Below are 13,641 nucleotides of genomic sequence, written 5' to 3'. Positions count from 1 at the left end.
AGAAAACGCAGTGTTTCAAATGTAAGGAGTTATGATTTGTTGTGTTGAAAATGAATGTATTAGATCCAGAAAATCCCATATTTTCCCCTAATGGTTGAGTTATGATTTGTTGTGTTTTTCAAGAAAAACCCTTATTTTCTTATAAAAGTATGAAATGCATATGAATGTTCGTGTTATAAGTTGCAACTAATTGTACCGAGAAAATCCCTTATTTTCCTATTAGTTGTTTGGTTTGTATACAGGAAAAACCCTTATTTTCCTGACATAACTAGCAGTCTCCAAGACCGAAAATCGCAAGCAACCGACGTGCTTAAAAGTTGTGGCATAGTTTTATATAATAAAGCTATACGAAGATCGCACTTGTTAGATGAAGAATAGTTTTAATAGCTACTCGTTCATAAAAGCATAATACCATAATAATTGTATATCCGATGAGTTTTATAACCATACTAAACATAATATGCCTGTAGCGACGTTCTTCAGGCGTCGTAGCGTTATGACAACTGTCACCCCAAAAGACGGACTGTAGCTAACAATCAGGGCGCGGGATCATGACTTCCCGTATAGATCTATACACATTTGACACGTTCTCCGAACGGGAGACTCTGGTTATAGACAGGACTTGTAGCGATACCTTTTATCTAAAAGGTAGTGTTTGAAGATGTACACGTCTCACGGATTCTCAACTAAGTCTGTATTAAAGTAGTAGTTTGTATGCAAAGTTTATCCTTTTTCACAATGTTTGACAAAGCATAAATCATAAGTTCTTTGAATGCATAAAATGATTTAGTAAAGAATGTTACCCTTGATATGATGTATTTGTATGTAAACGTATAAATAAAACATATTTCTATTTATAAACATATTGTATCCCAAGAGGGTAAAGCTGTGTTGTGAGGTGTTTTGCATCATAATAACTTCATAAGATAGTTAAAACAACAGTATGAAAAGTATATCAAAAGGTTGATGTTTCACACGATTTTAGTCGTGTGTTTACTTGTATTCCTCCCCTAAAAGAGTATAAAAGCATTTAAAATGTATTTAAAGAGTGTTCGAAGGGGATATGAACTCACTTGATAGTTTGAAGATAGCGAGATGGAAAACCGGACAGAGTTTCTTCTCGGGAAACTGATTTTTCTCGGGATTCTCGGGAATCTCGGGAGTAAAATCGACCCTCGGGACTTGAGCAAAAAGGCCAGAGCTTCGGGTTTGAACGGGCACGGAAAACGAGGCAAGACGCTAGAGAAAAGAGAAGAACTGAGCAACTTTTTCGGAAAGCCTCACATCCTATTTATAGGAAGGCTGAACCGCCTCGGTACGCGGGGCGTATGCTCGTACGCAGCGCGTACGCGTACGTCATGCATGAACGAAGCCTCGACTGCCTCGGCTTCGGATGGGACGGGTTGCTGGGGAGGCGGGTCGGATGGGACGGCGGGTCGGACGGGACGGCGGGTCGGACGGGTCGGACACCTCGGATAGGGCGACGTGGATGATCTGAGGCCCTTGATCTCAGTACGCGGGGCGTACGAAGGTACGCAGGGCGTACTTCGGTCCTATCCGACGACTCCCCTTCGGATAATACCGGGAGTTTATAATTAAATTTATATTTATTTTAATTAAACTTCTAAAATTCATATCTCCCTCATACGAACTCCGTTTTTGACGTTCTTTATATCCACGCGAAGGTGAGACCAAGATCTACAACTTTCGTTTAGAATCCGATGGCAAATTCCGAAATTATTTTTATTATTTATTTAATAAAATGACGCGATTAAGGAATTTCTTCAAAAATTTATAACTTTCACATCCGAAGTCAGATTTGGACGTTCTTTTTGTGTACGATCATAGATTGAGGTTGTCTATAACTTTCATTTAGATACTTAAGGCTAAAAACTATTGCATCAAAATTTCGCGTTTTTTCGTTTAATCGCTGATGCCGGTTTTGCCGAGAATCTTCGGTTGGTCATAACTTCTTCGTTATAACTCGGATTTTAGGGTTCTTTATATGCTTGGAAACCTTGATACGATTCCTACTACTTTATTTAACCCAAATAAGATTTTAGGAAAGTTACATTTTGACCTAAATTTGATTGGTTTTACATTACATTGTCTCGAAATATCGGGTTGTCACATCATCCCCCTCGTTAGAAGGAATTTCGTCCCGAAATTAGAATTTAAGAAAGGAAGTATGCACGAATGATCGAGTCGTGAGGAGGAAACTTCCTAATCGATTGGTTCTAGTGCATCTAATTGATAACGGGTTCTCGGTTGGCATTCCAACGAACCTTCACTAACTGGCGATGGCGTTTCTTCGTCCGCTTGACCTCTCGGTCGAGGGTCACTATGGTTCTAATACGAAGTTGAGGATCTCGAAGAGTGGACTTGCAAGAGTCCTAACGGAAAGGTATGGTTTCACGATCGAGATGCGAAGAGCAGAAAGTACGTTACTGAGTTCGCGAAGTAGGTCTTGTTTTTGTGAGGCACAGGACCGATTCTGATAAGAATCTCGGAGGTCCTGTCTAACTTGGATTTAGCTTTCCACACTTTACGAAGCGTATTAAGCCATTCCCAGAGTGAGTTATCCTAAAGAACTTGGTCACTCACTTGGAATCTCAAAGGTTCCTTTTCTTACGTAACTTCCCAGTCAAAGCCCCCCCCCCCTTGCTGGGTCAAAGTCGTACGAGTTTCTGTAGCGTGCGAGGAGTTCTGAATGAACTAAGGCGGTAGGTCGGTAAGACCTAGAACCTGGCGAAAAACTGTAGGCGTCTCTGGTGTCGATAAATGCTCAACGGTTTTGACAAGTTGAAAGAGTACTCATAATCTCTCACATTACTAACAGTGTGTCTTAGAAATTTGACTCTTCAATTTCAAAACTCATGCCTAGAGAACTTTGCTAAGAGTTCCTCTGTAGGAATGTTACCATGGGCTTTCTTCTTACTACGAGGGTAGATAAGTAAGTCATTACATGGAGAAATGATGACGGATCCCAGTAAGAAAGACGTAACTCTATTTATTTAGCTCATGAGAACTATGGGCGTATTGGTCCTATCCGAAAGGTACTACTACGAACTCGAAGTGTCCACATCGAGTTCAGAAGATAGTCTTCCTGACATCTTTCCCTAATACTCGAACTGGTGATATTCGGATCTCAGATCCATTCCTGGAAGTAATTCTTTCCTTGCGTTTGCTCAACCATTTTATCTATGCGAGGCAGAGATAATGATTTCCAATGAAAATCTTGACGGAGTCCTCGATATCCGAGGTACATACGATGCAATCCGTCGATCTCTGGAAGAATATGAACGGGGTTCTCTAGGGTGAGAAACCTAGTCTTCTAATTCTATTTCTGTGTGGTTCGCTTAGTTGTCTGCACTGATCTGGCATCTCCGTGGGTGTTTAAACTATAGGGTGATCTGTTTTCGGGAGTCGTACTGGGTTCTAAGTTTATTCACATGACGATGTGCTTACTCGTATACTTAGGCAATTTCTCCGTCCTGAAGTCCATTTTAGAATTCATACAGGGCTTCACGATCACAATTTCGTGTATACGAGTCGTATATAATTAAGATTGAAAAGGTAGTCGAATAACTAATTCTTCCTTACCCTCACATCCCAAGGAGGAAAAGAGTTAAGGCAGAATCATCAATTCTAAACCTGTAGAACCTTGATTATATAACACTCTTATGTATACCTTCCTCAGTGATAGATCATCTGCATGAATCCCTGGATTGAACTTGACGTACTACACGAGTGGTACTTCGGGGATTTCTTCGGAAAGAAAATAACTAAGTGGTACTCCTGGCATGAGTACTACGGTGTTCTGATATGACGGCTTCGCTGGAAAAACAATCCAGAAGAAAGAGATGTACGTATGAAGTTGTTTTGGCGTTGATCAAATTGAATATGATTGTATGATAATGTCGGAATCATACAGAAACTTTAAAGACATTAGAATTAAACATAGACGATTACAGACAAAACACAACTGTGCAACCATGAACAGAGTTACAGTACTTTAGATTTACCACAAGACTATTGCTGCGAAAAGGATATACTACAAAAGACAAGTATACGCAGCACGAGCATTCCTATACAGACAGGATCTCGCAAAAGGTAAGACTCTAGTTGCACTAATTCTAGATAGTTTATAAGTTTGTTACAACAAAACGCCTTAATTACATTAACGTGGTTCCTGAGCAGGCTCTTCTGCAGCTGTGATCCTGAGAATCTTCCCATCAGCGCCAGAATTTTGCGTTATCGGGCAATCCTTCTGGAGGTGTCCAATTTCACCACATTGCTGACATATATGGACAGCACCCACATTGGTGGTGGTAGTGAAACGTCGAGTAGGAGTTATGGGGACGCGGGTTCTTTCCTTTTTTGGGCAGTCTCTTTTATAGTGACCAAACTCACCACAGTGATGACAAGTCTGGTTTCCCTCGGCGTTGGGTGAGTTATTGGTCGGTCCTGATAAGCTCTTGCGGTATCGTTTGGTGTGCCTCTTTTTGTTGCAGTTTGAGCACTGTTTCCCCCGACACGGTCCAAGGTGGTGATAATTACATTTGATGCAATTAGGGAGATTTCCAGCATATTGTCGGGCTGGGTTTGGGACAACTGGTGTTTCCGAAGGGATGGTAGTAGGAGGTATAGATGTCGTAGTTGTGAAGGTCGTTACCCGTGGTTGTTTCTTGTTCGTCCCTTTACGCGAATTGTCCTTCTTTCTATCCCAAAACTTCCGTTTGTTACTCTTCGTCTTAGAACTCGGGGTGTCGTGGTAGTTTGCTGCTCGTTGCGGTATTTGATTGTTACTCGGATTGTAATTGTTGTTAATAATCCCGCTAACATTCGCATTGTTAGCGTTAAGGTGCGTCAGAAAAGCTGACACGGCAGCCGAGACTGCAGCTTGAACGGTAGCTGCATCAATCTGGAGGGTTGGTGCTTGGTTGATGGGTTGCTCGTCTTTCTTTGGCGACATGATTCTACATCCCTATGATGCAGTCCTAGTACGGAATGGGAGTATGTTCGTAGAATGGTCTCAAGACGTTTGTCGTTCGAGCTGAGGTGTCGTGGGTTGGTGAATAACAAGATCCAACCACTGAAGAGACTTGGAAATGCCTCTAGAGATAAATCACCATAGTCCAATGACTTGACTAAAGTATGATTTAGATAGACTCCAATGAAAGTAAGATAAAAGTACTTGCATGAAGAATGACACAGAAGTTAGCCGGCTGTCAATATCTTTGATATTCACGATGTAAGGATTCTGGAAAATGACCTTTTAAGGTTTCACATCATATCCACAGAAGATAGTTCCTGACAGCTTAAAGACCTAACTAAAGTACTTACGGTACACGATAATTTCATAGAAAATGCCACATCGGGCATAGACAGAAAATGATTTCTTTTTATAAGGGAAATAAAGTAAAGCGTCTACTACTGGCAACGGTCATTCCTCTGGTGAACTCTTAGCTCAACCAATTGACGTTCCATTGTCAAGTAGGTGTCTTTCGCACACCATCTGGCGTACTCGGAGCTCTATGACCTCGGCTCGTGATTCAGCCAGTGCTTGCAACAGGGTTTCATGGTTTCTCACTGATCTCTCGTGAGCATCCTCTAGATGAATGGTGTGGAGGGTATGCATTCTAGCATAGGCGCCTACTTCTGCAATCTGATGTAGGGTCGTCCTGCTTTGAATCTCATTTCGGGCCTCTCAGCGGACCAAGATTGGCAAGACTCTATCTGCTGAGCCCCCATTGCTCAAGTCGTAAAAGCTTCGGTCGCCATCAAATAGCATAAACTGATCTTGTCCTTGGCTCCCTGTTTCCAAGCATTCCACTCACTCAGGGTCGGGCAATGAAAAGCCAGACGAGGGTTAGGAATTGGAAAGGAGTTGCTTGGGGGAGGTTCTCAACCTCTGGTTCGGAGTTAGCATCATACGAAAGGTCTTTCTTCATGGTGATCATCTAAGGGGATAGGATGATCATTCTCTGGTTCTTCTCCAAACCAACCAGCTATGACTTCATTCGGAAGATACTGGTTGTCAAGGGGATGGAGTCCAGCCATGATTTCTATGCGAGAATTTAGGGTAAGTGGATAATTATTAGACGAACTATCTAGATAATTATTTAGAAAACCCTCATTAGTTACATCATTATTTGTGAAGTGCATACCAGCTATGTGTAATCTAAACAGGATAGACCTTCGAATAAGTGACCTTATTTCCAAATTCACACAAAATAGGGGTAAGGCAATATTATCACTGATTCTAAGTCTATAACATCCTAATTACATGTAGCCTTAATGTATCCACTTAGCAACTATCAACTTATTAATGAGGATCCCATTTTAATTCTTAAGTATAAAGTACTTATAGTAACACCAAATACTCCTACAGTATTTTAAATTTTAATGTTATGTTCTATTGTTCTCATTGTGGTAGGGTTGGTAAGATTTTAGCATTGTTGCAACCACACACTTAAACTAAGGCACATGCTAGTCAACCCTCGGATAATATAGGCGATCCGGCTATATCTTCCCAGTTTTGACCATGTCTCTAAGCCCACTTGTGTTGCCCAACAATCGTAATTCTTTTGGACTGTCCTAGTGACACTGATTTTAGTATGAATGCAGCACGTATACTTACTTAAATATTTTACTATTTAAAGTATAAACTCTTGTTCAGAGTATTTTTAATCCCTTATGTATTTATAGTTAGTATATCTTTTATGCGTTGATATACTTAATTCACTATAAACAATGCTCTGATACCAATCTGTCACACCCCCAAACCAGAACGGCGGAAACGTTCGGGGGCGGAGGACGTCATATTCAGTATCATAACAGTTCATAGAAAGGAAAGTACACACCACCATATATATTAAAGTTTCCAAAATGTTTACATAATCGTATTCGTTACTTGTTCAAAAGATAAATACATAAACATCCTTCAAAAGAAGTAATTAACGTCAGCACGTTAATCCCCAAAAGTTGATTTCCAAATCTGCTTAGCGGTTCCCTGAGAATACAAGTTATTTCAAAGACAAAGTGTCAACAATTAAGTTGGTGAGTTCATAAGTAGTGTTTTGAGAAAATGTACGCCATTCGAAAGTTCGTGTATGTTTTCCAGAAAACGAAGTGTTTCAAATGTAAGGAGTTATGATTTGTTGTGTTGAAAATGAATGTATTAGATCCAGAAAATCCCATATTTTCCCCTAATGGTTGAGGTATGATTTGTTGTGTTTTCCAAGAAAAACCCTTATTTTCTTATAGAAGTATGAAATGCATATGAATGTTCGTGTTATAAGTTGCAACTAATTGTACCGAGAAAATCCCTTATTTTCCTATTAGTTGTTTGGTTTGTATACAGGAAAAACCCTTATTTTCCTGACATAACTAGCAGTCTCCAAGACCGAAAATCGCAAGCAACCGACGTGCTTAAAAGTTGTGGCATAGTTTTATATAATAAAGCTATACGAAGATCGCACTTGTTAGATGAAGAATAGTTTTAATAGCTACTCGTTCATAAAAGCATAATACCATAATAATTGTATATCCGATGAGTTTTATAACCATACTAAACATAATATGCCTGTAGCGACGTTCTTCAGGCGTCGTAGCATTATGACAACTGTCACCCCAAAAGACGGACTGTAGCTAACAATCAGGGCGCGGGATCATGACTTCCCGTATAGATCTATACACATTTGACACGTTCTCCGAACGGGAGACTCTGGTTATAGACAGGACTTGTAGCGATACCTTTTATCTAAAAGGCAGTGTTTGAAGATGTACACGTCTCACGGATTCTCAACTAAGTCTGTATTAAAGTAGTAGTTTGTATGCAAAGTTTATCCTTTTTCACAATGTTTGACAAAGCATAAATCATAAGTTCTTTGAATGCATAAAATGATTTAGTAAAGAATGTTACCCTTGATATGATGTATTTGTATGTAAACGTATAAATAAAACATATTTCTATTTATAAACATATTGTATCCCAAGAGGGTAAAGCTGTGTTGTGAGGTGTTTTGCATCATAATAACTTCATAAGATAGTTAAAACAACAGTATGAAAAGTATATCAAAAGGTTGATGTTTCACACGATTTTAGTCGTGTGTTTACTTGTATTCCTCCCCTAAAAGAGTATAAAAGCATTTAAAATGTATTTAAAGAGTGTTCGAAGGGGATATGAACTCACTTGATAGTTTGAAGATAGCGAGATGGAAAACCGGACAGAGTTTCTTCTCGGGAAACTGATTTTTCTCGGGATTCTCGGGAATCTCGGGAGTAAAATCGACCCTCGGGACTTGAGCAAAAAGGCCAGAGCTTCGGGTTTGAACGGGCACGGAAAACGAGGCAAGACGCAAGAGAAAAGAGAAGAATTGAGCAACTTTTTCGGAAAGCCTCGCATCCTATTTATAGGAAGGCTGAACCGCCTCGGTACGCGGGGCGTATGCTCGTACGCAGCGCGTACGCGTACGTCATGCATGAACGAAGCCTCGAATGCCTCGGCTTCGGATGGGACGGGTTGCTGGGGAGGCGGGTCGGATGGGACGGCGGGTCGGACGGGACGGCGGGTCGGACGGGTCGGACACCTCGGATAGGGCGACGTGGACGATCTGAGGCCCTTGATCTCAGTACGCGGGGCGTACGAAGGTACGCAGGGCGTACTTCGGTCCTATCCGACGACTCCCCTTCGGATAATACCGGGAGTTTATAATTAAATTTATATTTATTTTAATTAAACTTCTAAAATTCATATCTCCCTCATACGAACTCCGTTTTTGACGTTCTTTATATCCACGCGAAGGTGAGACCAAGATCTACAACTTTCGTTTAGAATCCGATGGCAAATTCCGAAATTATTTTTATTATTTATTTAATAAAATGACGCGATTAAGGAATTTCTTCAAAAATTTATAACTTTCACATCCGAAGTCAGATTTGGACGTTCTTTTTATGTACGATCATAGATTGAGGTTGTCTATAACTTTCATTTAGATACTTAAGGCTAAAAACTATTGCATCGAAATTTCGCGTTTTTTCGTTTAATCGCTGATGCCGGTTTTGCCGAGAATCTTCGGTTTGTGATAACTTCTTCGTTATAACTCGGATTTTAGGGTTCTTTATATGCTTGGAAACCTTGATACGATTCCTACTACTTTATTTAACCCAAATAAGATTTTAGGAAAGTTACATTTTGACCTAAATTTGATTGGTTTTACATTACATTGTCTCGAAATATCGGGTTGCCACACAAACCCTCGTCCAACTTTTCATGGCCCGACGCCTGATTGGGTGGAATGCTTGGAAACATGGAGCCAAGGACAAGATCAGCCCATGCCATTTATTGGCGACCGAAACTTTTACGACCTGAGCAATAGGGGCTCAGCATGCAGAATCTTGCCAATCTAGGTCCACAGAGTGGCCCGAAATGAGATTCAAGGCAGGACAGCCCTATATCAGATTGCCAAAGTTGTCGCCGATGCGAGAATGCATACCCTCCGCACCATTCATCTAGAAGATGCTCACGAGAGATCAGAGAGAAACCATGAGACCCTGCTGCAAGCGCTAGCTGAATACCCGAGCCAAAGTCATAGAGCTCCAAGTACACCAGAGAGTGTACGAGAGATACCTGCTTGATATGGAACGTCAGCTAACTGAACTAAGGGTTCACCATAGGGGTAACCGTCGCCAGTAGGAGATACCTTACTTACTTCTTTGTTTTAAAGAACCGTGTTCCTGTCTACGTTCTGTGTAGTACTTTCTATGTAACTACCTTGTACTGTAAGTACTTTTAGATAAGTCTTTATGCTATCAAATACTTTTCTACTCTGAATATGATGTAAGACCTACAACAAGGTCAATTTCCCCAAACCAATTAAATCTTAAACATCAATGATATCGACAGTCGTCTAAATTCCGTGCCAATCTTTGTTCAAATGCTTTCATTGGAGTCTATCTGAAACCCCATCTAGTCAAGTTATTGGACTATGGTAATTTAACTCCGGAATCATTTCCATGTCTCTTTCAAAGGTTGGATCATGTTATCCACCAACCAAAAATACCCTGGTATGGACGATAAGCATTTTGAAACCATTCTATTAATTTACTACTACTTTATACTAGGACTGCATCATAGGGATGTAGGTCACACCTTCGTGGACATACTCCTATTTCGTACTGGGACTGCATCATAGGGATGTAGGTCAAACCTTCGAGAACATACTTCTATTCTTTACATGAACAATCAAACTACGTCTAGGTTCAACTATACTCGCTCACAAATTCATTTTTTATTTCCGTGTAACAAAATCATGTCGCCGAAGAAAAACGATCAACCCATCAACCAAATACCAACTCTTCAGATTGATGCAGCTACCTTTCAAGTTGCAGTCTCGGCTGCCGTGTCAACTGTTCTGACCCACCTTAACGCTAACAATGCGAATGTTAGCGGGATTCTTAACAATAATTCCAATCCAAGTAACAGTCAAGTACCTCAACGAGAAACAAACTACCACGACACCCCGAATCCCAAGCCCAAGAATAATAAGCGAAAGTTCTGGGCTAAGGCTAAAAGCAAATCATCCCAAGGAGCGAGCAAAAGACAACAAATTGCGGCAACCTTCGCAGCCACAACATATGTACCTCCTACTACCATCCCTTCTGGTATCCCAATTGTCCCTACACCAGCTAGGAAGTATGCTGGAAACCTACCGAAATGCAATAAGTGCAGCTTCCATCATCTGGGTAGTTGTCGTCTGTTACACTGCTTTCAATGCAACAAGAATGGACATACTACAAATTGCTGCAGGACTCGGATCCAACACATTACTTCAACCACCAATGTCGAAATCTCTCGAATATGTCATCTATGTGGCGTAATGGGACACTTCAAGAGGGACTGTCCAACAGAGGAAAATGACGGCGAATCCGAAGGAGTTTGACCTCTTAATGGAAAGAGGCAACGAAGGACCCCACTATAGTATAGGTTCACTTCCAATCGTCAGTATTATGTATATTTTTAAAACATGTTTAAAACTAGTGCAACTCGAGTCTTATCTTTTGTGAGATCCCGTCAGTTAAGGGAACCTCGTGCTGCGTATACTTGCCTTTTGTAGTATACTTTGTTCGCAGCAGTATTCTTGTAGTTACTCTAAAGTACTGTAACTCTGTTAAAAAGTTGCATTGTTGTGTTTTGTCTATAACGCCTTTATGATCAAATCTAGTGCCTTTATTTCCAAGTGATTCTGATTTCATCATATGATCACAGTCTATTTGATCCTCACAATACCAGTTTTGTGCGTAAATATCTTTCTCCGAAATCATCTTTCTAATGAAACTATCACTTCAGAACTCCGAAGTACTCATGCGTAGAGTACCTCATGTTTCTTACCCTTTCCAAAGAAACCTTAGCAAACCTCCCCGAAGTACCACTCGGCAGTACGTCAAGTTCAATCCAAAGACCCACAGTTTCAATCTTAATTATATACGACTCGTATACCCGAGACTGTGATTGATGAACCTGGTATGGGTTCTACTATGAACTTCAGGACGGAGACTGCCCAAGACTGAGAGTGATCATGCTTCCGTGGGAATAAACTTAGAAATACCTATCCTTTTCCCTAACTCATGATTAGTCATACTTTCTTTTAGATCTTCACGACATCTAATCCACCCCAAGGTTTTGACATCATAATCAGTAGGAGTTGGTTAAGTCTACATCGATCCGACATTAGGTGCTTTGATAAAGCAGTTCATCTTAACCTCCCTATCAAAGAACCTCTTGTTATTTACGGAGACAAATCAAGTAAGAACCTTCACATCATTTCGTGTATTTAAGCTCAAAAGCGCTTACGAAGGGAATATCACATATTCCTTGCACACATCGTCGATATGAGCCAAGAAGCGAAGGACATTCAGAACATCCCAAAAGTACGCGACTTTCCCACCACCTTTCCAGAAGAACTACCGGGATTACCACCACAACGTCAAGTCGAATTCAGAATCGACTTAGTTCCAAGGGCTACCCCAGTAGCCAAATCACCTTATCATCTAGCTCCAACTGATATGCAAGAACTTCCTAGCGAGCTTAACAAACTCCTCAGAAGGGGATTCTTTAGGCCAAGTTTCTCACTTGGAGGAGCACCGGACTTGTCTGTAAACAAGAAAGAGTGTTCCAAACGCTAAAGTAAGCCTGATGCATCGCACCAATATTATCCCTCCCAAAAGGGATAGAATATTTCGTGGTGTAACGCAATGCATCCAACCAAGGGCTTGGTTGTATTCTTAAGCAAGAGGAAAGGTCATTGCCGATACCTCAAGACAGCTTAAGACACAAGAAGTTAACTATTCAACACGTGATCTTGAGTCATGAGCAGCGGTAATTGCTCTGAAGATCTGGATACAATATTTGTAGGGCATACTCTCACAAACCACAAAACATTCAACATACATTCGACCAAGAAGGGTTATCATACCAGTGAAGTCAAACGAAAGAAGCAAAGTCGTATCCCGATAGTGAAATGTTCGCTGGAATGCCAAGCGAGAACCTGAGTTCACTTAAGAACACGAGAAGCAAATAAAACTTCTATCCATAACATAATTATTAAGTCTTGCTTAAACTCTAATTTCAGGACGAAATTCCCTCTAACGGGGGGATGATGTGACAACCCAATATTTCGAGGCAATGTAATGTAACACCAGTCAAATTTAGGTCAAAATATAACTTTCCTAAAATCTTATTTGTGTTAAATAAAGTGGTAGGAATCGTATCAAGGTTTTCATACATATAAAGAACACAAAAATCCGAGTTATAACGAGGAAGTTATGACCATTCTAAGATTTCCGACAAAACCGGCAACACCGATTAAACGAAAAACGTGAAGTTTCCATACAATAGTTTTTAGCCTTAAGTATCTAAATGAAATTTGTAGATAACATTAAACCGTGAGCGTACATAAAAAGAACGTCCAAATCTGACTTCGTATGAGGAAGTTATGATTTTTCCAAGATCCGGATATAGCAGTAGACAGCTAAAAACTCGAAATAGAGCTCGAGAGACTTTTGACCGAAACAACCTAAATTAGAATCGAAGGTCTCAAAAATAGTAGCACAGCGGCGAAAAGTCTGACGAAAACGGACATCGGATGAAGAAGTTATGGAATTTTAACGGACTTTTCGTGTCCCGGCCCGTTAAAAATAAATAATTCAAAATAAATTCAAAATTTGCCAATGAATTCTAAATGAGAGTTGTAGATCATATGTTTAGCTACGCGTGCATATAAAGAACGTCGAAAACGGAGCTCGTACGCGAAAGTTATGGATTTTACAAGTTCGAGGCCCGAAATCCGAGGCTGTCAGGCTTGCCACGACGTGGCACAAGCTTGCCGCGACCCGGCAAGTGACTGAGGGCGTCCAATCAATGGAAGAGGATAATTTTGACTCCCCACGACGTGGCCATCACTTTCCACAACGTGGCACACCTCAAAAATGCCCCTATAAATAGATTTCAAGGGCTCCGAGCTCCATTGCTCAGTTCCCTTCTTTCTCGCGCCGAAACTCTGCGTTTAAGCCCCCGAGACCCTCCCAAAGCCCCGGATTTCACCTTCAAGTCCCGAAGGAAGGTTTTGTATTCCCGAG

This window comes from Lactuca sativa, chromosome 1 (assembly GCF_002870075.4).
Source record: "Lactuca sativa cultivar Salinas chromosome 1, Lsat_Salinas_v11, whole genome shotgun sequence".
NCBI lineage: Eukaryota > Viridiplantae > Streptophyta > Magnoliopsida > Asterales > Asteraceae > Lactuca > Lactuca sativa.
The sequence above is the reverse complement of the archived record's forward strand: the minus strand, read 5'-3'. Positions refer to the sequence as shown.